General features: G+C 38.9%; 1 long non-coding RNA gene across 1 annotated transcript; it reads left to right on the forward strand.

Annotated features, from left to right (window-relative positions):
- LOC138877104 (uncharacterized) lies at positions 1 to 16,907 on the forward strand. The gene is made up of 2 exons (XR_011402420.1): positions 1 to 234; positions 16,437 to 16,907. It is a non-coding gene; the product is annotated as an uncharacterized lncRNA (long non-coding RNA).
- Positions 16,908 to 27,786: the final 10,879 nt, after the last annotated feature.

A 27,786-nucleotide genomic window follows, 5' to 3' on the forward strand; every position in this document is an offset into this window, starting at 1 on the left:
AAGATCGAAGAAGAAGAAAAACACTCTGAAGAAAACCCATCCAACCAACCTTTTCATCATCAACCTCCTTCCAAAACACTTTGTAAAATATTTCCTTATGAATACTTTAGTAGTTCCTCCTCTAGGCTTGTAAAATAAATAAGGCCTTATGCTTATGTGTGATCGTTTTTAATTTCCAAAGCTCAGTAGACTTTTTCGGGTTTCCCGAAAGGGTAATCTCTCTCCTATAAGCATGTAAGTTACTCATCTTTATCTAAATTATGTTCTTGCTAGATATTACCCCTGTTTATTTTAAATTTTTTTGTTATTCTGTATAGATTTATGTTTCATGTTCATATGATTGATTATTAGATATCACTCTTAGTATATGGTTAGCTTCCCAATTTCTTAACAATTATGATTGATTAACCTGTAAATTCCTAGGAGAAACCGGTTAAGTAAAACCCAAAAACAATTAAGAAGGGTATAAGTGTTTAACCATGGCCGGGGTGAGGTTAAAGAAATAAGAGTTAAGAAAAGTGTTAAAATCTTTAAAAGATTGGGAAGAAGAGATGAACAAAGTTGATTAAAAAAACGAGTAGTAAAGGGGTAATCTCTGTTCATAATTTAGATAATATGGTAACTATACAAGTTTATAGAATAAAAGAAAGAGAGTACCGAGTCGGATCTTCACAACATAAGAGTTTAATAGAAAAAAATAATTTCATTGTTAATGTCCAACAATCGTAATAACTATACAAATCCAGAAAGCTTTGCTAGGAGCCTTACTAAAAGTTTGGAAGAATTTATAATAGACATTGAAATCGGATTTTATTCGATAGATTTGGCCGTACATTTTGTATATCTACAATACAATAGTAGTATCTGTTCAGATATCTATAGAAAACAACTACATCTGATATTATTAATATTATCATACCATCAGTCATGTCATCTATACCATCTATGAAGACGATTTTAACTGCGACTAGAAGATGATTTTAACTGCGACTTTAACTACCTCTCTTATATTGGTATCAGAGCAAGAAGATTTTCGGACCAACCAGTTTATGAAACAACTTATTTTTGCTAAATACATCAGTTACCATCACCATCTAATATATATATTAGTCGTAAAATTATTAAAAATAGCATAGAATATAAAGAAATGTTAGAGTTACAACTAAGTCTCTTTGAATCAGATATTTTAAATAAAGAAGATTTTCTTCTTGAAATAGAAAGAATTAATATTCAAATACAACAAGAAAAGGATTATATCCAAACCACGAGGAATAAGATAAAATATATCCCACTAGGATAACATATATGTTGAGACAACATCCTTTAACTAAAGAAATAGCTTGTAACTATTGGATTTTAAGTAGGGATATACAAAGAAAAAGAAAATTAAAGAACATACTACGAAAGACTAGGGCTTTATTAATATCAACTTTAGAATTAGCTAAACAAATAAAAGAATCGGAGTTAAAAACAAACATAGAACCAAGTTATATAGTAAAACGTAGTATTAGCTCAGAAACCATATCAGCTTTAGAGTGGGAAATACAATATATAGAAGGAGAAATATATTTAGAAAATCAAAGAATAAAATTCTTTAAGAACCGAAAAATTTGGATACTATTAGGTTAAAAAATAGATAAACTAAAGAACACCTAGAATATTTAGATTTAAAAATATATCCAGAAAAGAAGTATAGAATATGAAAAGATAATATGGTAATTAAGTGTAATTTTAGTAGTGGAGAACATATATTACATACCGAAGATAATCAATACAATACTTTAGTAGATATAATAATCAACTTTGGGGAAAAAACCCAAGAAAATAATAAAAACATAATAAGAACACTAGAACTAGTAGAAGTATTACAAACGAAACAAAGAAAGACTTTAGAAAAATTAGAACAAAATTTGGATTTCCTAAAATCACAAGAACTAGAAATAGACAGAAAAATATAATTTCTGAACAATAAGTTTAATCTAGAAGTAATACCTAAGAAAGACGAAATAGAAAAATTAATTAAGACTATTACAGAAAAGCCTAAAGAATTAGAAATACAAACAACCAGATTAGTGGAAAAAATAACACACCAAGTAGAAGTATTAAAAAGTGAGATAAATACCTTAAAAGAAAAGATAGACACAATAAAAGAAATCGCTCTTTCATGAGTGAGTTACAACTAGAACTAGATCCACTATATGAAGAGGCATTAAAGTTCACAGAAAGAATTCAACCTAATCCAGAAGGACTGACTAGTTATACTCCCCAGGGGAAAGCAGATCAAACAATAATAAAACAGAATAATACTATAATAGTATTACTTTTAGAAATTAATAAAAAGCTAGATAAAATTATTAAAGAAAAGAAGATAAAGACTGAAATCCCAAAAGTAGATGACCTAATAGAACAATTAAAAAGAGTTGAAATAACACCGCAAAAAGATAAAATTAAAATAAGAAAATCACAAAAATGGACCTTTTTCCAGGTGGGTCAAGAACAACAAACCAAGAAAGATCACGAATAAGTTTTTCAGATAATAGAATAGGTAATAACATGTTAGCTAGAATTCTAACAAGAAAAAGACTAGAAGAAAATAAAAAATTAGACGAAATAATAGATATAGACAAAGATATACAAATCTTTCAACAAAATCAACTAAGGTTACTCAATCCGAGAATACTATATAATACATGATATTTTTCAAATAACTCTCAACTATATAAACATTATAGAGAAGAGCAATTATCAGCTATAGGAAATAAAGTTGCAACATTAAATTTAATTAATCCAGAATCAGTACGGCAAATTTAAAAATTATAAAAAGAATTTAATGCATATGAGATTAATAGTAATCGAATTAAAAGGACTAACTAGAAAGAATTTAGGAACTAAAGTACTAATAGTAGTATATGATGATAGATGGTCAGATCAAAAGAAATCTATAATAGGTTTAACAGAAGTAGACATGACAAATAATGGAGGAGTATTTTATATTAGCCCAGATTTCATGATAAATCTAGCAGAATTTGGAAAAAATATCAAAATAGAAATACAGACTAAAGGATATGAAGAAATGAATAATGGAAATAATTTACTGATATGTGTAGGTTTCATTGGAAAAATGGCAAATAGTAATACAAAATTTAAAATTAAGGTAGACGATGTAGTCGAAATAATGAGAAATAAAGGGATAAAATTAATAAAACCTATTAAGATAAACCCAAAAGAATATGCTGGATTAGAATGAAATCTAGAAGATTTCGCAATGCCAAAAATATTCAAACCAGAATCTCATTTAATGTATACAAACTCTAAAGGAGAAACATCAATTAGGTTTACCAATTATAATTATTCTACCCAAAAAGAAATAGATGATGCAACTAAAAGTATGATGGAAGATAATGATACTGAATTTATGAATATTGAAACAATACAAGACGAATTCGAAGTAGACATAGCATTAGAAGAAGCAAGAAGGCTAGTTAAAGAAAATAAAAATAAGACTTTCCAATGTAAAGGGTGTAAACTTGGAAAATTAACTTTAAGCAATGTAGAAGAGCATTTTAAGAAATGTGAATTAAGAACAGATAATTGGGGATATAGAAAAGAAAATATTTCACAGAAAAAATCAGATAAATTCGATAATTTTTTTGAAGAGATACAAGATAGTTATGAAGAAACATAGACAAAATCTCTAATAAGTTTAAAAGAATTAATGGAATCAACTAGTTCTAACCCAAACTAATTTCAGAGAACAACTTACCAAAGTACCATAGATACTAGCACATGAAATGTACCTAGAAAAAGAGTATATATAATAGATCAAGAAACAGAAATAGAAAATGTAAAACCATCACGAAAAAGAATGCCAATAGAAGAACCTATAAGACTATAAGAAGAAGGAAGTGTGTATATATATATAATTGTATCCTTAATTAAATATTGAACAGTGATCTAAACCTGATTTTCCAACATAATACATATTTTTACAAAAGAATATTTTCATGGATAACATTTTTCGCTATTCCAAATGTACCTTGAATAGACTATCGCAACTCTCAATATTATTCTGGATGCGAATTTAAGCTCCATAGTCTTTCAATCAAATTAGGTATTTATGTGCATATTTTCTAGAGTTGATGTAATATTCAGGAAAGGTTAAATATTGCACTTGGTTGAATATTGTGTTATTTATCCAAAAGTGTCACCACCCGAATTTTCCAGTTTTGGAGTCGTGATGACGCCTAACATTGAATCCGCTAGGCAAGCCAACGTTACAGAATATCTTACCTTTTTCCTTTATCTTTCAAATGTTTAAGACTTAACAAAATGAACCAACAAAAATAAATCCGGAAGAAAACAGTTTAAAAGCTTAACTTTATACAATAACGAAAAAAACCGAAATGAAATCCACCCAGAACTGGTGTCACAACTCTCGAACCGTCTATGAATACTACAAATAATGGTTTGAACGAAAAGTTTACATCTGTCTTAAAAGTAGATAAAACATAAATGAAATAGGATAGAAGGGGACGTCAGGGCCTGCAGACGCCTGCAGGACTACCTTGAGTCTGCGGGAAGCAGTGATAGCAACCAACCTCATGATCATCCACTAGCTCCAAAATCTGCACAAAAAGTGTAAAGTGCAGTATTAGTACAACCGACGCCATGTATTGGTATGTGCCGAGCCTAACCTCAACGAAGTAGTGACGAGGCTACGGTGGGGCATACAACATATACAACCTACAACAGTTTATACTAAACAGAAAGGAAATACAAAATATAATGAAGCAATAACTAGCATTAAATAAATCTGGAACCCAACTGTTCTACTAGTATTCAGCTATAACCAATCCTTAGGAATGTTTCAACAGCACAATAATGGACCTCAACAGATATGAACACTTAACAACAACTGATGCGGTGCACATCCCGATCCCATCACATCAACAACAGTAGGATCAATATTCACCCTTATTCCTCCTTGTTGTGGCGTGCACCCCGATCCCACCTGTCCACCCTTATTACTTCTCAACACATATCACCCTTATTCCTCCTGTTGCAGCGCGCAACCCGATCCCACCTATCCACCCTTATTATTCCTTGTTGCGGCGCACAACCCGATCCTACCAGACAATCACATTGTTTTCACCCTTTTTCCTCCTGTTGCGGTGTGCAACCCGATCCCAATATATATATCAGCACCAATCACAAATGATTTCACAGGTAAATTCAATTTCCCCAATATACTTATACCACAATCCACACAATGGAATATTACTATGATTAGGAAATTCCACCGGTGTAAACTACTCAGCGAGACCAACCAAGGTATGCCATAAGGCACCAACAAGCCAATATAGGCCAACAGTGTAATAAAACGAAACCATGAAGCAATTAAATACTTTAATAAAGAGAACAACAGTTAATAAGAAGCAATTAGACATGGAAATATATATGAGCAAGTAGCAATTTAAGACATGGAAGCAACTATGAGCAAATAGCAATTAAGGCAAGAATAGTATAATAGGAAACGGGGAAGGGAACAAGCTAAATATAGTGATTTGGTGGCGCATAGGTACTCGTCGTCACACCTATATGCCACACGCATGGGATTTCACATAGCAAATACGTTGGGGATTCCTATTCCCTCAAGTCAAAGTTAGACCAAACACTTACCTCAAGCCAACGGGTAATTCAACACTCAATCACCGCTTTACTTCTCTATTCCACCACCAATTCACTCGTATCTAGTCATAATCAAATTAATAACATCAATAAATGCTAAATAACTCAACTCCAATGCATAATTATAGGTTTTATAATATTTTCCCCAAAAAGTCAAAAACTCAACCTCGAACCCGCTTGGTCCAAACTCAAAATTCGGACCAAAACGCGATTACCCATTCACCCTGAGCCCGGATATATAATTGATTTTGGAATACGACCCCAAATCGAGGTCTAAATCCTCAATTTATAAAAATCCCTAATTCTACCCAAACCCCCAATTTTTATCATAGAAATCTTAGATTTTTTGTTGGCAATTCATGAAATATAATGGGAAAGTGAAAGAAATTGGATTAGGATCACTTACCAAAGTTTTGAGAAAGATTTGGTCTTGGGAGGATCGCCTCTAAGGTTTTGGGATTTGAGAGATGTGAAAAATGGGTGAAAATCCCGTCCAAGTTTCATTTTGAACAGTTGTATATATCGCATTTGCGATCACAGGTTCGCAATTGCGAACTCACAAATGCGACCAAAGCTTCGCAACTGCGAAGCCTGGCTGATCTGCTGCCTTCGCAAATGCGAAAAAATATTTGCAATTGCGGCCACTATTCATGTCGCATTTGCGACGTTGAACTTCGCAAATGCGAAGTCTGCAAACCTGCAATACCAGCAATTTTCCTTAAGGTTCAAAACACTCTGCGGCCTATCCAAAACTCACCCGAGCCCTCGGAGCTCCAAACTAAACATGCACACAAGTCTAAAAACATCATACGGACTTACTCGTAATCAAATCTCCAAAATAATATCTTAAACAACGAATTTAGCAACCAAACTAATGAAATTTTCAAGATAGTTTAAAATTTCTAACATTTCAACCGAAGGTCCGAATCACGTCAAATCACCTCTGTTTTTTACTAAATTTCACAAATAGGATATAAATACCATAACGGACCTGTACCGGGTTCCGTAACCAAAATGCGGTCCTGATACCACCAAGATCAAATCTATTTAAATTTCCAAAAGCCATTACATTTTCATTTAAACAATTTTTTTCAAAAATTTATTTTTCCGGCTAGGGACCTCGGATTTCAATTCCGGGCATACGTCCGAGTCCCATATTTCACTACAGACCCTCCGGGACCATCAGAATACGAGTCCAGGTCTGTTTACCAAAAAGATTAACCGAAGTCAACTAAAATCATCTTTTAAGCCAAAAATTATTATTTCTTAAACTTTTCACACAAAAGCTTCCCGGTGTCGCGTCCGGGCTGTGCATGCAAATCGAAGAGAGATAAAAGAAGGTTTTCAAGGCCTCAAAACACGAAAGCGAATTCTAAAACAAAATATGACCTTTTGGGTCATCACATTCTCCACCTCTAAAACAACGGTTCGTCCTCGAACGAACATAGAAAAGTACTTGAGTCAGTGAAAAGATGGGGATATCGGCTCCGCATATCGGACTCGGACTCCCAAGTAGATGCCTCAACAGGTTGACCTCTCCACTGCACACGAAACGAAGGATAACTCTTTGATCTCAATTGATGAAACTACCGGTCTAGAATAGCTACCGGCTCCTCCTCGTAGGTCAAATCCTTGACCAACTGGACAGTGTTGAAGTCTAACACGTGGGATGGATCGTCGTGATACTTCCGAAGCATGGACACATGAAACACTGGATGCACTGCTGATAAACCTGGTGGCAACGCAAGCTCGTATGCTACCTCTCCTACTCTGTGAAGGATCTCAAAAGGTCCGATTAACCTAGGGCTTAGCTTGCCTTTATTCTCAAATCTCATCACGCCCTTCATAGGCGACACCCGAATCAACACTCGCTCCCCGACCATGAATGCCACAACACGAACCTTACGGTCGACATAGCTCTTTTGCCTGAACTGAGCTATACGAAGCTTATCCTGAATGATCTTAACCTTGTCCAAGGCATCCTGTACTAAATCTGTACCCAATAACCGAGCCTCCCCCGGCTCAAACCACCCAACCGGCGATCTACTCCGTCTACCATATAATGCCTCATAAGGAGCCATCTGGATGCTCGACTGATAGCTGTTGTTGTAGGCAAACTCCGCTAATGACAAGAACTGATCCCAAGAACCTCCAAAGTCAATAACATAGGAGCGGAGCATATCTTCCAAGATATGAATTGTGCGCTTGGATTGTCCGTCTGTCTGAGGATGAAATGTTGTGCTCAAATCGACCCGCGTACCCAACTCACGCTGTATTGCCCTCCAGAAATGCGAGGTAAACTGTGTACCCCAATTAGAAATGATAGACATGGGCACACCATGGAGACGAACAATCTCCTGGATGTAGATCTCAGCTAACCTCTCTTAAGAATAGGAAACTGCCACAAGAATGAAATGCACTGACTTAGTCAGCCTATCCACAAAAACCCATACTGCATCGAACTTCCTCTGAGTCCATGGCCCAACAACGAAATCTATAATGATATGCTCCCATTTACACTCAGGAATCTCAATCTTATGAAGCAAACCACTAGGTTTTTAATGCTCGTACTTTACCTGCTGATAATTCAAACACCGAGCTACATATGCGACAATATCCTTCTTGATCCTCCTCCACCAATAATGCTGCAGCAAGTCCTGATACATCTTAACGACGCCCGTATGGATAGAATACCGGGAACTATAGGCCTCCTCTAGGATCAACTCACGAAGTCCATCCACATTAGGTACACAAACACGACCTTGCATACTCAAAACCCCATCATCTCCAACCGTAACCTACTTGCCACTACCGTGTCGCATTGTGTCCCTAAGGACAAACAAATGAGGGTCATCATACTTCCAATATCTGATACGCTCAAATAATGAAGACCTACCGACTGTACAAGCTAAAACATGGCTGGGCTCAGAAATATCCAACCTCACGAACTGATTGGCTAAAGCCTGAACATCCAAAGCAAGCGGTCTCTCACTGACTGGAATATATGCAAAGCTGCCCATACTGGCTGACTTCCTACTCAAAGCATCAACCACCATATTGGCCTTCCCGAGATGATATAAAATGGTAATATCATAGTCTTTCAATAGCTCCAACCAAGATGGCCACCACATTGGCCTTCTGCATGAACAAATACTGCAAACTCTTATGATCCGTGAACACCTCACTCGACACGCCATATAAATAATGCCTCCAAATCTTCAGTGCATGAACAATGACTGCTAGCTCCAAATCATGAATTGGATAATTATTCTCGTGGATCTTCAACTGATGTGAAACATATGCAATAACCTTTCCATTATGCATCAACACCGCACCAAGTCCAATACGAGATGCATTATAATATACTATATATGGCCCTAAACCTGCGGGCAATACCAACACCGACGCCGAAGTCAAAACTGTCTTGAGCTTCTGAAAGCTCGCCTCACACTCGTTCGACCACCTGAACTGGGCACCCTTCTAGGTCAACTTGGTTATTGGGGCTGCTATAGATGAAAACTCATCTACAAACCGACGGTAATAACCCGCCAAACCCAAGAAACTCCGGATCTCTGTAGCTGATGTAGGTCTAGGCTAGCCCTTGACTGCCTCAATCTTCTTAGGATCCACCTGAATACCCTCTGCTGATACAACGTGACCCAATAATGTAACTGAACTCAACCCAAACTCACATTTTGAAAACTTAGCATATAACTGGTTGTCTCTTAGAGTCTGGAGAATGACTCAAAAATGTAGCTCATGCTCCTCTCGGCTACGGGAGTAGATCAAGATATCATCAATGAAAATGATCATAAAGGAATCTAGGTAAGGCTTGAATACTTGGTTCATCAAATCCATAACTGTTGCTGGGGCATTTATCAACCCAAATGACATCACTAGGAACTCATAATGCCCATATCTAGTTTGAAAAGCTGTCTTAGGGATATCAGATACCCTAATCCTCAACTGATGATAGCCATATCTCAAATCAATCTTCGAAAACACTTTGGCACCCTGAAGCTGATCAAATAAATCATCAATCCTCGACAATGAATACTTGTTCTTGATGGTGACTTTGTTCAACTGCTGATAATCTGTACACATCCTCATCGATCCATCCTTCTTCTTAACAAAAAACATGGGTGCACCACAGGGCGAGACACTAGGTCTAATAAAGCCCTTATCAAGCAAATCTTGCAACTGCTCCTTCAACTCTTTCAACTCTGGCAGGGCCATGCGGTACAGAGGAATAGATATGGGCTGAGTGCCCGGAGCCACATCAATGTAGAAGTCAATATCCCTGTTGGGTGGCATCCCTGGCAGGTCTGTAGAAAATACCTCAGGAAACTCCCGAACAACTAGCACAGAATCCATAGAAGGAACCTCAGCACTAGAATCACAAACATAAGCCAAATAAGCCAAACACCCCTTCTCGACCATACGCCGAGCCTTTATATAAGAGATAACCTTGCTGGTAGAATGACCATGAGTCCCTCTCTACTCTAATCGAGACAACCTCGGCAAGGCTAAGGTCACAGTCTTGGCATGACAATCCAATATAGCATGATAAGGTGACATCAAATCCATCCCTAAAATAACATCGAAATAAACCATATCGAGAAGTAGGATATCTACACTAGTCTCAAGACCCCTAATAACAATTACACACGAGCGATAAATACGATCTACAACAATAGAATCCCCTACCAGTGCAGACACATATACGGGAGCACTCAAAGAATCACGCGACACAACCAAATATGAAGAAAAATAAGAAAACACATAGGAGTATGTAGACCCTGGATCAAATAGAACTGGAGCATCTCTACTGCAAACCGAAATAGTACCTGTGATAACAACATCGAAGGACTTAGCCTCAAGCCTAGATAGGAAAGTATAACATCGGGGTTGGGCCCTACCACTTTAAACTATATCTCTGGGACGACCTCCTGCTGGCTGGCCTCTACCTCTAGTGGCCTGGCCTCCACCTCTAATGACTTGACTTCCACCTCTAGCGGGCTGACCCCTACCTCTAGCTGGTTGGGCAGACGGTGTTAGAATTATGGCGCGAGAACCTTGCTACTGTGACTGAACACCCACTAATCTCGGATAAGCCCTCCAGATATGCCCATACTCACCACACTCAAAACATCCATCTGAATACTGCGGCTGAGAAAACTAAGACTGACCCTGACATGTTAGGTGACCATGATAATAGCTCTGAAGAGGAGCTGCCCTGATAGGAGGTGGCAGTGCACTATGAGCTGGCTATCCTGAAGGAGGTACATAAGGACCACGACCACCCCCTGAAGCTCCATGGGATGTCTGGAGTGCTGAATGAAATGACCTGGGAGGATGGCCCCTACCAAAAGTACCCCGACCTCTAGATGAGGTCCCACTGAATCCACCGGAATGTTGTGGCCTCTTGTCAGGCCCCTGACCATTCCCCTATGATAGGACCATCTCAACTTACCTGGCCACATTGGCTGCATCTTGGAAAGAAATCTCACTCCCTGTCTCCTTAGCCATCTGCAATTTGATAGGATGATCTAGTCCCTCAATAAAACTCCTCACCCTCTCTCTCGATGGGAAGTATAAGCAGAGAATGATAGGCCAAGTCAATAAATATGATCTCGTACTGAGTAACGATCATAGAACCCTGTTAGAGGAACTCAAACAGCGTCCGATAATCCTCTCTTTGAGTGATAGGGAGAAACTTCTCCAGAAATAGCTGAGAGACTGATCCCAAGTCAAAGCAAGCGAACTAGCTAGTCTAGCCAAACAATAATCCCTCCACCAATTCTTGGCAGAACCTGACAGACGAAAAGTAGCAAAGTCGACCCCATTGGTCTCCACTATCCCTATGTTCCGTAGAACCTCATGACAGCTGTACAAATAGTCATGGGCATCCTCTGAAGATGTACCGCCATAGATAGTAGTGAAAAGCTTGGTGAACTTGTCCAATCTCCACAAAGCATCAGAAGACATAGCTCCTCCATCACCGGTGTGAGCTACAATACTCGGCGGGACTACCCTAACTGGCTGAGCTGCTGGAGTCTGAAGCTGAGGAGCCATCTGCTCCGGAGTGTGAGTAGCGGGAGTCTTTGCTCCCCCCAGCTCGAGAGGCGGCTGGTGCTAGAAGAAGTATGCCAGTCTAAGTAACACTCTCCATAAGGCCCACTAGTCGGACCAAAGCATCCTGAAGTACCGGGTAGCTATGAACCCCTCCCCAACCTAAGCTGGCCCTGCTGGAACGGTCTGGGCCGGAACCTCATCATCAAACTCTACCTGAGGCTCCGACGCTGGTGCTGCTGCTCGAGCTCTAGCCTGAGCCTTGCCCCTGCCTCGGCCTCTAGCACGTCCTCGGCCTCGTCCTCTAGCACGGCCTCGGCCTCGTCCTCTACCTTGCATAGGAGCTGCCACTGGGGGCTCGGGTTGCTGATCAGCTGATGAAGTGGTACGTGTTCTCGCCATCTGCAAAAGAACAAAGTAGAATGTTCAATTAGTATTGAGAGATCAAACCGCACTACAGAGATGAATAGAAGTGAAATTGTTCCTAACTCTATAGCCTCTGGGGGATAAGCACCGATCCCTCAGACTCTACTAAGCTTGTTTGTGAATTGTGAGATCTAAGCAACCTAGAGTTTGATACCAACTTGTCACGACCCGAATTTTCCACCTTCGGGGCCGTGATGGCACCAAATATTGAACCTGCTAGGCAAGCTAATGTTACAAAATATCTTACCTTTTCCCTTTATCTTTCAAATGTTTAAGACTTAACAAAATGAACCAACGAAAATAAATGCGGAAGAAAATAGTTTAAAAGCTTAACTTTATACAATAACAAAAAAAAATGAAATGAAATTCACCCAGAACTGGTGTCACAACTCACGAACCGTCTATGAATACTACAAAAAAAGGTCTGAACAAAAAGTTTACATTTGTCTTGAAATTAGATAAAACAAAAATGAAATAGGATAGAAGGGGACGCCAGGGCCTGCGGACGCCTGCAAGACTACCTTGGGTCTCCGGGAAGTAGTGATAGCAACCAATCTTGCGATCAGCCACTAGCTCCAAAATCTCCATAGAAAGTGCAGAGTGGAGTATCAGTACAACCGACCCCATATACTGGTAAGTGCCGAGCCTAATCTCGACGAAGTAGTGACGAGGCTATGGCGGGGCATACAACATATACAACCTGCAGCAGTTTATACTAAACAGAAAGGAAATACAGAATATAATGAAGCAATAACTGACATTAAATAAATCTGGAACCCAACTGTTCTACTAGTATTCAACTATAACCAATCTTTATGGGTGTTTCAACAACACAATAATGGACCACAATAGATATGAACACTTAACAACAACTGATGCGGCGCGCATCCCGATCCCATCACATAAACAACAACAAGATCAATATTCACCCTTATTCCTTTTTGTTGCAGCGTGCAAACCGATCCCACCTGTCCATCCTTATTACTCCTCAACACATATCACCCTTATTCTTCCTGTTGCGGCGCGCAACCCGATCCCACCTATCCACCCTTATTACTCTTTGTTGCGGCGTGCAACTCGATCCCACCGGACAATCACATTTTCACCATTTTTCCTCCTGTTGCGGCGTGCGACCCGATCCCAATATATATATCAGCACCAATCACAAATGAATAAAGACAAGAATTTCACAGGTAAATTCAATTTCCCCAATATACTTATACTGCAATCCACACAATGGAATATTACTATGATTAGAAAACTTCACCGATGTAAACTACTCAGCGAGACAAACCAAGGTATGCCATAAGACACCAACAAGCCAATATAGGCCAACAGTGTAATAAAACGAAACCATGAAACAATTAAATACTTCAATAAAGAGAACAACAGTTAATAAGAAGCGATTAGACCTGGAAACATATATGAGCAAGTAGCAATTTAAGACATGAAAGCAATTATGAGCAAATAACTGTGAGCACATGATTTTTGCCTTACGAAAACTACTCCAAAATAAATCAATAAATAAAATAAATTTTCTTTTACTGTGTAATTTCTGAATTTGCATGGTGTTAAATATTTGTTTTATGTCTGTAAATGTTTACTTTGTCATGATAAAATGAAAAATAAAATAAAATACATGTTGCATGCATATAGGATATAATTATGCATTTAAAAGATAATTTAAATAAAATCAAAAAAAAATATGCGTTAGTTCTATTTTAAATATTCCACAGTGTGATTAATGTTTTGTCCATGTGTTAAATAATTGTTATAAAGTAATTAATATTTTTGTGAAGTTAAAATTGTTTTATAATTAGAAATTTAAATTAGAAAAATGAAATAATTTGAAAAAAAAATAAAATAAAAATCGGACCTGGATTAAAATCCAGGCCCAAAACCAATTTTAACCCTCCACAGCCCAATCCAAACAAGCATGTCCGGTCCAAGTTTAAATGAACCAAAACGACAACGTTTGGTCGTCCCTCATCAAGGGCCGTTGGATTAAATCCAACCAACGGCTGAGATCCCACGAACCTAACCCATAGCCATTACCCGACCCTTTTACCCGATCCAGCCTGACCCTGAACTGAGACCAAACGACAACGTTTGGTTAAGTAGATTGATATCAACCGTGAATCTTAATTGATCCAACGGATGAGATCAATCCACCCCACCCCTATATAAGGCCCAAGCCCCTACCCCGGCCCCTAACTGAACACCCCCCTCCTCTCACTGTTCATCATCGTCCCCAAACCCCACTCCTAACCCTAGCCACCCTAGAATCCCACCGCCTAAAACCCGGCGGCATCAACGCCGTCGGTCACCAAAATAACACCCTAGAACCCCCTGAACATCCTCTACACAAATCTGACATTAGTTTCCTTCGAATCAGACCCCAACTCTTCGAATACTAAATCGAAGGTGGGTCTGAAAACTCAAACCTTTCCAATGGCTTCCAAAATAACACCATAGCTTCCCCTAACCACCCTAAGTATAGATCTGTTGTTTGTTTGGTTCGAATCCTCTCAGAACTCTTCGAATCTTCTTTTGAAGATTCGGACCAAACAAGAACTTACCCAGACCTGTTCCAAAGTGACACCAAATAACCCCTAGGCTTCCCTCACCCTTGTGTCGTATTTGGTTCTCCTCGAATCTGGCCAGAAATGGTTAAGTCCCAAATCAAACTTTCAAGAACCCTAAAAATACCAGACTTTTGGATTCTGTCCAGATTGAATAAAGATTGAGGTTTAATCGACCTTAGTCAAAGTATTTTCAATGGAAAATACTTTGACTAAGGTCTGTTTGATTTCAAACAAAATTCGAAGCCAAGTTGAGTTCGAGTCTGATTAAAATTTAGAGGTACTTTTCTATTTCTGTTTGTGTATTCTGTATGTATTTTCGTTTGTTTTAATAACTTGTTAATTTTTCATATTTTTGTTTTGATTAATTCTGTCATCTTTGTCTCATGCCCGTCTATATGATCAAAATATGAAACTGTTTCTGTTGGTTGTGATTATTCACAATGTAAGTAATCGACTCGATTAAGTTCGTCGATTAGTTATATTATGAATTCTCATTTATGATAATGCTGATTGAAACAGTATGTTTCTATTGTTTTAGACTGATTATGGACAAATATTGTAAATAGTCAACTGATTAATACTCGTCAATTAAATCATGTTTGTTTGTAAACCAGTAAATTCAAATGTATGATGTGTATATATTGTTTTCTGAACAGGGCATTGTCAGTATATTGACAATGCTCCTGTGTGTGTTTGATCTTGGTTCAATGTTTAAGTCCAGTCTGAATTGTTATATTAATTTCAGTAATATGTTGTTATGATGTTAGTTCTGAATTCAAGTTTACAAAGGTTGGGTAAATACAATTGTATTAGGAGGTTAATCATTAGGAATTGGTATTAGCTGTTTTAAATCAAGTTGATCATTAGGTTTGAACAGATTTTTAAATTTGTTTTGTAATAAATTCTGATTTTGTATTAATGGGCTGTAATAACATTAGGATTTCAGGACATTTATGGGGAATGAAACAGTAAAAATAGTGTTAGTGCTAATGTGATAGAATAGTGGACTGAAAGTAGATTGTTAATGGCTATAAATTAATTTACTAATGGGGAACAAGGGATAATGGGCTGCTGAAAAACAGGATAAATGACACTCAATAGGATTTAAAGTATTCAAAAGTAGTTTTAATGGAACTTTTCTGATTTTTAAAAAGAGAAAGGGTCCAGGCAGCACTAAAAGAAAGGGGGCAGACCTGTATAAATACAGGATCTGATGGGCAGTTTAAGAGAGGAGAGCTTTCAGAGTTTAGAGACTCAGATTTTGAAAGAGAAAAAAAATCTGATTTAAGAGCTTTTCAGAGAAAGATTGAGAGAGATACATTGAGAAAAATCAGAAATAGAAATCTGAAAATTGAGAAGAACAGAATCAGATAGAGGATAGAAGGAAAGAAAGAAAATCAGAAATAGTAAAAAGAATTCTACATCAGACACTAGTATTAAGGCTGATTTTTGAAATTAAGAGCTTTTCAGTTTTCCTTTTCTAAAGTCTTAGAATCAGACATATTGTTCAGTTTAAAAATCTAAAACTTTTAAGAAGTCTTGTACTGTGTTTCTGAGTTCCTCGGGCCTTGTTTTGTTGACCAAATCTGTTGAACATTGGTATATTCTGCTGAATTTGTTACTGCTGCTACTGCTGAAATTTACTCCTCCTACCTTCATTTTCAGGTACATGTCTTTTAAATTTTATGTTGGAAAGAGATTCAACATGACAAATAAATAGAGTTTGAATTGTAATACTGTCTTCTACTCATTTGAGTTCTTTAGTTGAAAATTTCAGCTTTGGTTTCATGTTGGTTAACCAGTAGTGAGTTCGACTCGATGGCTACAAGTTAACTGTTTTATTTTTGAAATTCATATAAAACTTTGTAATAATGTTATTCATGTCAAAATTTCATTAGTTTAGTTATCCTTGAGTGGTGTAAATAGGAAGCATGGCAGAAAGTTGGCTTTTATTTACACTTTATGTTATTTTTAGCTAGGTATAGCATAATATGGAAATATCAAGAAAAATATGCTATTAGTTTATTTTATCAGTTAGTTAATTGTTGTTTAAGGCTAGATGATGATTGGTTGCATTTTATTCATATATGGTGTAATAGTGATTATGATTAACATCAATAGTCGGAAGTTGCATTAGTATCCTCCGCTATGTTTGCAAATGTAAAAAATATGGCGAATAATGTTGTATGCAATATCACTTTATTAAGTTAATTAGGTAGATTTGTTCTCTTTCTTAAAATAACAAATGGCCTAGGAATGTTATAATGTGAAAGTTAGTAACAAGGGTTCACATAAATTGAGAATCCAATCGGTTTGATTATATATATATATATATATATATATAACATTTAACCATAAGCAAAATCAACAAAATAATTAGGCCTGTTAGATTAAAAGCAAATATACGAGAATAAGATGAGATGTACAAGCACAAATTGCAACACTTTATATCAATGGTAATTAGAAGTAGAATTTGCACTAAATAAAAATAAAGAAAGTTTCTTCAAAAAATATCTCTTTCCTTCATCAATTATTTTAGTTTCATATGCAATTCATCCTTTGGTATATGTATATGTGTTGTATTTGTGAAGAATAGTATTAATTCTATTTTTATTCTTTATTTTGAACTTGAATTATCTAGATGAACATAAATTATACGCGGAAATTATAATCGACAGTAAACATTTAATAATTTGTGAATTCTTTCAAGAGTTCAAGGGTATCTTAGATGGAGACTTCTCATGATATAATAAACAATTTGGGAAAAGTCCATAATATTATTAACAAAGATTTTGCGCAATCAGGGATGCGTTCGCGCACCCTGATTATATTTTTAAAAGCAAAAAATTCGGATTATTCGTACGCGCAATTTCGAGCGAATATTTAATAAAAACGAATTTCTTTGGAAAACATTAAATTTATTTCATAAAACCCGAGATGTGCGGTTCACTATTTTAAAAAAAAAAAGACGAATATTCTTGATTCGACGCAAATTTCGAAAAAATTAATTTTTTTTAATAAATATATTATCAAGATTATCGTGTACACGTGCGCGTGACACAAATCCGCATTTTTAAATTTATAACGCGAATATACGTACGCGTGATTCGATTCAAAGAAGGGCCCTTAATCACAAGCAGTGTAAATAAAAGCGGTAGTAAAAATCATGCAATAAGGATGCATTTAATAAAAGTCAAGATAATTAAGCCAATAATAAAAACAGTTGAGCGACCGTGCTAGAACCACGGAATTCGGAAATGCCTAACACCTTCTTCCGGATTAACAGAATTCCTTACTCAGGATTTCTGGTTCGCAGAATAATAAACAGAGTCATATTCTCCTCGATTCAGGGATTAAAAATTGGTGACTTGGGACACCTTAAAACTCCCAGGTGGCGACTCTGAAATAATTAAATAAATCCCGTTTTGACTGTCCTTCAATTGGAGAAAACTCCCCACGCGCCCCGCGAGCGCGGTAAAAAGGAGGTGCGACAGCTCTGGCGACTCTGCTGGGGACCAAAGGAAAAGCTTCCACTGTAATCCAGAACCACTGGTTCAGGGTTTAAAGAATTCGAGCTTAAAATAACTGCGATAATTGGCTTTATTTACTATATGATTTTCAACTGTTTATATGCTTAATATGCTAAATGTTGCTTTTTACCGCTTTAATATTATTTGAATTGTGAATATATACAACTGCTACGAAACCCCCTTCTTTCTGAGTCTTCTGAATTTATGGTGTACACGTGCGCGTGACCCACCTTTCTGTTAAAGTCATACCAAATAAGACGGAGTTGGGACAAGTAACTAGGCCGGGCAGACTTTCGTGCTCCCGGTACGTTGCCCCCGCTTCGGCTCAAACTGTCCGTTTGGGTAAGCCAGGTTTAGAACAATCAACCTAAGGTTTTACACTTAGAATAACTCAGCCATGCACCGGATCCCTAGTAGGAACGAATATTTGCATCATATGCATTTGGCCTTGGAGACTCAACACAGGGGTTGGGTTTGTTTAGGACAGGTGAAACCAAAATGAAAAGACCATCATGATGCATTCTACCTGCTACTTGTGCATTCATTTTCCTCGAACATGCTTGTTGACCAGCTTAAATGAAATCATGGTGAGAACCGAGGAATAAAATGGGTTGTTTTATTTTTTATTTTTTTAAAAAAAAAATTCAAAAAAAAAGCTTTAAATCTTGAAATAAAGATATTTAATAAATAAAATGATTTTTTTTAGTGTAAATTTTCAAAATAAGTTTTGACTTTATTAAATAAATTTCAGATATAAAATGAGCACCACACAAAGCCCCTCATCCACGAGTACAGAAGAATTTCTATTTCAGCTTCAAATGTGGTGGTATGATTTAGGCGAAGACGGTCAAAAATGGGTCGTCAAGCATTTGGAAAATCTCACGGACATTATGAAAGTTAAACCCCGTGATGATCTGATTGCGGCGTTAGTAACTTTTTGGGACCCTGTTCATAATGTCTTTCGTTTCTCTGACTTCGAGCTTACTCCTACATTAGAGGAGATAGCTGGCTATGCTGGTTTTGACGGAAGTCTAAGAAATCAAAGCTTGATATTCACAAAGGCTCCTTCGGTACATCGATTCTTCGGTCTTCTGAACATCAGCAGTCAAATCAGGAAAAGCAATGTCATCAATGGATGTTGTTCCTTCAACTTTTTGTATTCAAGGTTCGGAAAGTCAGATGGGTTCGAAATTCATGAGAAAGGCCTTACTAACAAGCAAAACAAAGACACTTGGCAGATTCACCGTCGCTTTGCCTTCATGGTGGCTTTTCTAGGAGTCATGGTCTTCCCAAACAAAGAGCGAACAATTGATATTCGCACCGCGAAAGTTGTGCAAATCCTCACCACCAAAGAAAATCACACCCTTGTCCCCATCATTCTATCAGACATTTATCGGGCTTTGACTTTATGTAAATCAGGAGCAAAAGTCTTCGAAGGATGCAAAATTTTGTTGCAAATGTGGGTGATTGAACATCTCCAACAACAGCCCAAGATCATACAGTATGGGTCAAACAATGATAATTGCATCGAGAGCTATGAGGAAAGAACAAAAAATTATCAGGCTCCAGAAGGGATAGAAGCATGGGTATCTCATCTAAAGGCTTTAACGGCAAATCAAATTGAATGGACTCTGGGATGGCTCCCGATGAGGGAAGTAATACACATGTCAACCTCAAATAGTTATCTACTACTATTGGGATTGAGAAGCATTCAGCCGTATGCGCCACTAAGAGTCCTAAGGCAACTAGGGAGATATCAAATAGTTCCTGATGATGAAGATTTGAGTGTGCAAGTAATCGAATTACACCCAGAAGCCACTATTCCCGAGGCTCTACTTCAGCAGATGTGGAATGGATGTCGATACTTGAAAAGTGATACTCAAGTCCCAGACACTACAAAGGGTGAGATAAATCCTGGATATGCAAGGTGGTTTGAAAAACGGTCTCGCGTGGATGATGTATCAGAACCTGAGCTAAGAAGGCCAACAAAAAGACCCCATGTTCAAAACTTCAATGATAAAATCCAAGAACGGTTGATCTGGGGAGAAAAGGAAAAAGGGTACAAAGCAACTATCCATTCCCTAAAAGAAAATCTGAGAAGCCTCAGTTTGGAGAAAGATTTGCAAGCACAAGAAGCCGAAGGCGAGAAGAAAAGTCTAGCTTGTGAGAATGAAAGTCTTCATGCTCGATTCCAAAAAATGAAAAGAGTTTCTGAAACGCCAAAGAGGAGCTGGAAGGATCAAAAAACCATCGCCAATCTCTTTGAAAGAATGCAAGATTATGATTCCATTCTTGCGGAAAACGAAAGGGCATTGAGCAAAGCAAAAGAAAGGATCCAACAATTAAACGAAGAAGCCAGATCTAACAAGGAACGCCAAGATAGGCAATCCGAAAAAGACAAGGCACAATTCAAGAAGGAAAAAGACTATTGGATGCGATCAGAAGACCAGCTTCGTGCACAACTAGAAGAGGCAAGAAGATGCAACAGAGAACATCAACAAGCAGACCTCGACAGGGAAAGATCGCAAGCAAGATTAGAGCAGGCCAGACTCCGAGCTCTGTTAGAATCAGCTCTAGATCGTGAAAACCGTGTCAGAGATATAGCCACCACTCGTCAGCAGCAATTGCAAGACCAAGACCAACGTCTCCAAGATTTCAGGGCACAAATCCACGACCTGGCGGTCTACACTTCTCAGAGTTACGTAAACTGTCAGGGAATGGACTATGAAGGGTTTACAGAACATGCACCCACTTTTGCCCGTCATCTAGCATTGGAATTGGAAAGGATGTATCGTACGCTGGGAGGTCATCCAGGTCAAGCTCCACATTGAGCAAATAGTCTAATAATATACAACACAAGTGGAAAGTGGGGCACGTTGTGAGATGTTAAGAATTGTATCTTTTATTTTGATTTAAGTGTGTGTGTTTCAAGCCATTTTCTTAAAGTTTTCAAATGTAATTCCATCTTTCTGTAATGAATAAAAGTGATTGCCTTTAGTCCGAACTATGCAAGGTCTGATTCATTTAAGGGCATGATACGTAGGCAATCTCTAAGATTCGACCACCACGATAAAAGATATATATAATAAATAAAAGTGAATAACAATAAAAATTTCAAGAAAGCTGGGACGACACAGGCAGCCGAGCAAATGCATAATAGAAAGGGATTATTTGTCTAGGAGCATTGCATCTCAACGTGTGATTATATATGTGTTAAACTCTCAAAACTAACAAGTTTGTTCATTTTCAGAATTCAAGCAGTTAGTTTCTCTAAAGAGTATACTGGCATATTATCACTATCACACAAGATCAAAAGGACCAATACCCGAAAGTATGTCTATCCCAGATGTTGACACAGGTATGGAGCTAGAGGAGATGGATGTCGGGAAAATGAAAGAAGAGATGTTTAAACTCAAGCAGCAAATGGCTGAGATGTACCAAGCCTGGTCTACAGGACAGTTACCCCCATCTCACCCAAATAACCCTGCTCCATCAATGACCCAAACTCAGGATAATATCACCACTGAATTATCCCCAAATTTCCCCATTTACCAGCACTACCGAGGCACCACCTCTCAGACACCGCAGTCTCCACCTCCAAAACCCATTCCATATTTTCCTCCACCTATGACTCCTGTTTTCGTAGCACCTCCCCTGCTACATTCCACAAATCTCCTAGTGAGCCTACATTCCAGGCCCAGGACAACCAATATTACCCCCGGAGCCCACCCTCAAAGCCTCCGAAATTAATTCAACTGCTCCTCGTTTTGATCTCCCAACCGAAATTGACAAGCCAGCCAAAAATGCTGAACAAGAAGAGATGTTCAGGAAGGTCAAGAGTTTAGAACAATCATTCAGAGACATGCGAGGATTAGGTGGGCAAGTCAGTGTAGCATACAAAGATTTGTGCTTATTCCCCAATGTACAATTACCAGTTGGCTTCAAGATGCCCAAATTTGACCTATACAACGGGCACGGCGACCCAGTAGCCCACTTAAGGGGTTTCTGTAGCAAGATGCGAGGAGCTGGGGGAAAGGATGAATTATTGATGGCTTACTTCAGTCAAAGTTTAAGCGGATCAGCTTTGGAGTGGTATACACGCCAGGACCATGGGAGATGGTACACTTGGGATGACCTGGCACAGGCATTCGCATACCATTTCCAATACAATCTGGAAATCATCCCAGATCGATTATCTTTGACCAAATTTGAGAAGAAACACAATGAAAGTTTCAGAGAGTATGGTTTTCGGTGGAGAGAACAGGCAGCAAGAGTGGATCCTCCTATGAAGGAGAGCGAAATGGTAGACTACTTCCTCCAAGCCTTGGAACCAACTTACTATGCCCACTTGGTTTCAGCGGTAGGAAAATCATTCAACGAAGTGGTGAAGATGGGAGGTATGGTGGAAGAAGGCCTCAAAACAAATAAAATTATGAGCTATTCAGCAATTAAGGCGACTACTCAAGCAATTCAAGGCGGGGTAGGAGGAATCGGAAGAAAGAAGAGGGAGGAAGCAGCGGTAGTTGATTCAGGAATTTGGTCGGGACCCAGAGGTTCACCGCTTTACTATAATCAACAACGACCTCGCCAATCAGCTTACCACCATGATTCATCCCAACACTACTATCACCCTTCAGAGCCTCATTTTTCCATTAACCATGCTCAAGCATACAATCAGCCACCTGTTCACACCAATTGGCGTGCTCCTGTCACACCAAATACTTACCCACGAGCCTATCCCGGACCAGGTTTCAGGCCTAGGCCAGCATTCAGGGGAGAAAGGGAACAGAAAAAGAAAACTTACACTCCATTGGGAGAGTCTTACACTAGTCTGTTCCACAGGCTGAGACAGCTAGACATGCTGAGACCAATACAATCCAAGCTACCCAATCCTCCTCCAAAGAATCTGGATTACACCATTAGCTGTGAATATTGCTCCGGTGCACCAGGCCATGATACGGAGAAATGCTGGCATTTGAAAAATGCAATACAAGAGCTGATTGATACTAATAAAATCGAGGTTCAAACCCCCGAAGCCCCAAATATCAATAGAAATCCAATGCCAGCCCATCAAGAGGCTAATATGATAGAAATCATACAAGCTGATGGGGAGACAAAGAAGCCGTCACAAACTGTCATGATGATCAAGTCTCATGAAGCCAAATCAGATAAGCAGTTAACAGAGGAGAAGCCGGTACCTAAGCAGAACAGAAATGGTGATGGACCATCTATGATAATCGAGGAGGGATCATCGAGCAAAGTTGCCGCAAAACAAGAAAGGCCGAAAGTGATAGTACCAGGGGTTGCTAACAAACCCATTGTATTCGTGGAAGGAGCCCGTACAGATCGGGTTATTATCGCACCTGTAACCCAGCTGCCAGTCATCAACAACAAAGCCATCCCATGGAACTATGAACGGGTGACTGTAATGTACAAGGGAAAAGAAGTCAAGGAAGAAGTGTGTGAGGTGCAAGGCTTGACTCGTTCGGGAAGATGTTTTACGCCCGAAGAGTTAAGAAAAACTAAAAATAATCCAACACCAATAAAGAGAGCTGTGACGGAAGAAGAGGCGGAAGAGTTTTTAAGAAAAATGAAACTCCATGATTATTCTGTTGTGGATCAATTAAAGAAGACCCCCGCTCAAATTTCATTACTGATCCATTCAGAGGAGCACCGTCTGGCTTTGATGAAAATCCTGAATGAGGCTCACATTCCTGAAAAGATCTCTGTAAATCATTTGGGAAAAATAGCCAACAGAATCTTTGAGACAAACAGAATTACATTTGCTGATGATGAATTACCTGTGGAAGGTACCGAGCACAACAGAGCTCTTTACCTCACCGTGAAATGTGAAAACTCCGTAGTAACCCGGGTATTGGTTGACAATGGGTCAAGTGCAAACATATGCCCTCTCTCCACTTTAAACAAATTAAAAATTAAAGAGGAGAGGATCCAGAAAGAATAGTATCTGCGTACGGGGGTTTGACGGTGGAAGCAGAGATTCATTTGGCGACATAGTGTTGGAACTAACAATAGGGCCAGTTGAATTCACAATGGAATTTCAAGTGTTGGACATAACTGTTTCTTACAACTTGTTGTTGGGTCGACCATGGATCCATGCTGCTAAAGCAGTCCCGTCAACACTACATCAGGCTGTCAAGTTTGAATGGGATCATCAAGAAATAGTCGTGCATGGAGAAGAAAGTTTAAATGCTCACAGCAGTACCATTGTACCGGTCGAGGGAATAGAAAATGACTAGGGACCATGGGTATACCAAGTGTCCGACACAGTGTCGATAGAGAAAATTCCAGAGGGGAAATACCTTCCGAATCCAAAGATATCCTCTGCATCAGTCATGGTAGCTTATGAAATGTTAAAGAATGGCTTTATACCCGGCAAAGGTCTGGGCTTATCTTTGCAAGGAATTATACAACCAGTATCTCTCCCCGAGAACTGGGGAACATTCGGTTTGGGGTTCATACCCACTGCCAATGACGTGATAAGGGCCAGGAAGTTGAAACACCAAGCATGGGTTCTTCCAAAACCAGTCCCACGTTTGTCAAAGTCTTTTGTCAAGACCGGTGCTAAAAATCGCCCGATAACAACAATTCCTAAATCCCGGGTCAATCCTGAGAAAGAATTAATTGAAAGGTTCGAGAAATTGTTTAGTGATGTGAATATGTTGGAAAGCGGAGAAGGGTGTAGCAACGCAGAAGTTCAATTCGTTGGGCCAGAAACAAAGCTCAATAATTGGAAAGCCACTCCTCTCCCAATTCGAAAGGAGTCTTGTTCCTTTTACGCTGGCTCTAGTGATATGGCATGCATGAGGAATCCTCAGCCCAGTCTTAAAAATCAATCTGGTTCCGAAATATTAATTCAAGAAATATATTGTGATTATGAATCAGAATATGATGAAGATGAGGTTTTTGAAGAGATTAGTAAAGAGTTAATTCACTTTGAGGAAAAAATCAAACCTAACTTGAGTGATACCGAGGACGTCAATATAGGGGACACGAGTAATGTCCGGGAAACTAAAATAAGTGTCCATCTCGAACCAAAGATCCGAGAGGAGTTAATTAAAGCACTCATAGAATTCAAAGATGTTTTTGCATGGTCGTATGACGACATGCCGGGCTTGAGCACTGATTTAGTGGTCCACAAATTGCCCACCGATCCAACGGTGCCTCCTGTCAAGCAGAGGCTGAGAAAATTCAAGCCTGATATGAGTGTGAGAATTAAGGAAGAAATCACCAAACAATTGGAAGCAAAGGTCATTCGAGTCACTCGATATCCTGTTTGGTTGGCTAATATCGTTCCTGTACCAAAGAAAGACGGCAAAATTAGAGTATGCGTCGACTACCGCAATCTCAACAAAGCAAGTCCAAAGGATAATTTCCCATTACCCAATATCCATATTTTGATCGACAATTGTGCCAAGCATGATATAGGATCTTTCGTGGATTGTTATGCCGGGTATCATCAAATCCTAATGGATGAAGAAGATGCAGAAAAGACGACATTCATCACACCATGGGGAACTTATTGCTACCGAGTAATGCCATTCGGTTTGAAGAACGCCGGGGTAACCTACATGAGAGCGATGACCACAGTGTTTCATGATATGATACACAAAGAGATTGAGGTATACGTGGACGACGTGATCATAAAATTAAAGCATCAGGCCAACCACGTTGGGGATTTGAGGAAGTTCTTCTTAAGACTTCGTAGGTACAACCTCAAGCTTAACCCTGCCAAATGCGCATTTGGAGTTCCATCTGGAAAGTTGCTGGGATTCATAGTCAGTCGGCGAGGCATCGAGCTAGACCCATCAAGAATCAAAGCCATCCAAGAATTGCCACCTCCAAGAAACAAAACTGAAGTAATGAGTTTGTTGGGAAGGTTAAATTACATCAGCAGGTTTATTGCTCAGCTCACAACAACCTGTGAGCCAATTTTCAAATTGTTGAAAAAGGATGCTGCGGTCAAATGGACCGATGAGTGTCAAGAAGCGTTCGATAAGATAAAAGGGTACTTGTTGAACCCACCCGTGTTGGTCCCGCCAGAGCCAGGAAGACCTTTGATTCTTTACTTGACGGTTTTGGAAAATTCATTTGGTTGCGTATTGGGGCAACATGACCTCACTGGCAGAAAAGAACAGGCCATCTACTACCTTAGCAAGAAGTTCACAGCTTATGAGGTTAAGTATACTCATCTGGAAAAGACATGTTGCGCCCTAACATGGGTAGCTCAAAAATTGAAACACTATTTGTCATCCTACACTACTTACCTCATTTCTCGGTTGGATCCATTGAAATACATTTTTCAAAAGCCTATGCCAACGGGAAGACTTGCAAAGTGGCAGATATTGCTCACAGAATTTGACATCATCTATGTGACTCGAACTGCAATGAAGGCTCAAGCACTGGCCGATCATTTAGCCGAAAACCCGGTCGATGAGGAATATGAGCCGTTGAAAACTTATTTTCCTGATGAAGAAACAATGCATATCGATGAGGTGGAGCGAATTGAAAAACGTGGCTGGAAACTTTTCTTTGATGGAGCCGCTAACATGAAAGGAGTCGGGATAGGAGCTGTAATCATTTCTGAAATAGGGCATCACTATCCTGTTACGGCTCAATTGCAATTTTATTGCACCAATAATATGGCTGAATATGAAGCTTGCATTTTGGGGTTAAGGCTAGCCGCAGACATGGGTATCCGAGAAATCTTAGTCATGGGAGATTCGGATCTTTTGGTACATCAAATTCAAGGAGAATGGGAAACCCGAGACTTGAAGCTCATACCATACCGACAATGTCTACATGATCTTTGTCAGCGGTTTCAATCAGTGGAATTCCAACATATTCCAAGAATCCATAATGAGGTTGCCGATGCATTGGCTACCCTGGCATCAATGTTGCACCATCCGGACAAAGCTTATGTAGATCCAATACATATTCAAGTCCACGATCAGCACGCTTATTGCAATATGGTTGAAGAAGAATTTGATGGTGAACCATGGTTCCACGACATCAAGGAGTATATCAGGATGGGGATATATCCCGCACAAGCCACAGGAGATCAAAAGAGGACCATTAGGCGATTGGCAAATGGATTCTTCTTAAGCGGAGGAGTTTTGTATAAAAGAACACCAGATCTTGGATTATTAAGATGCATAGATGCCAGACAAGCTACAACTGTCATGTCTGAAGTACATTCAGGAGTTTGCGGACCCCACATGAGTGGATATGTGTTGGCAAAGAAAATCCTCCGAGCTGGTTACTATTGGCTTACCATGGAGCGAGATTGTATCAGTTTTGTGCGCAAGTGTCATCAATGCCAAATACACGGAGATTTGATTCATTCTCCACCATCCGAGTTGCACACAATGTCGGCACCATGGCCCTTCGTTGCCTGGGGCATGGATGTGATTGGACCAATTGAGCCGGCAGCATCCAATGGGCACAGGTTCATTCTGGTAGCT

Source organism: Nicotiana sylvestris, chromosome 9 (genome assembly GCF_000393655.2).
Source record: "Nicotiana sylvestris chromosome 9, ASM39365v2, whole genome shotgun sequence".
In the NCBI taxonomy this organism is placed as follows: Eukaryota; Viridiplantae; Streptophyta; class Magnoliopsida; order Solanales; family Solanaceae; genus Nicotiana; species Nicotiana sylvestris.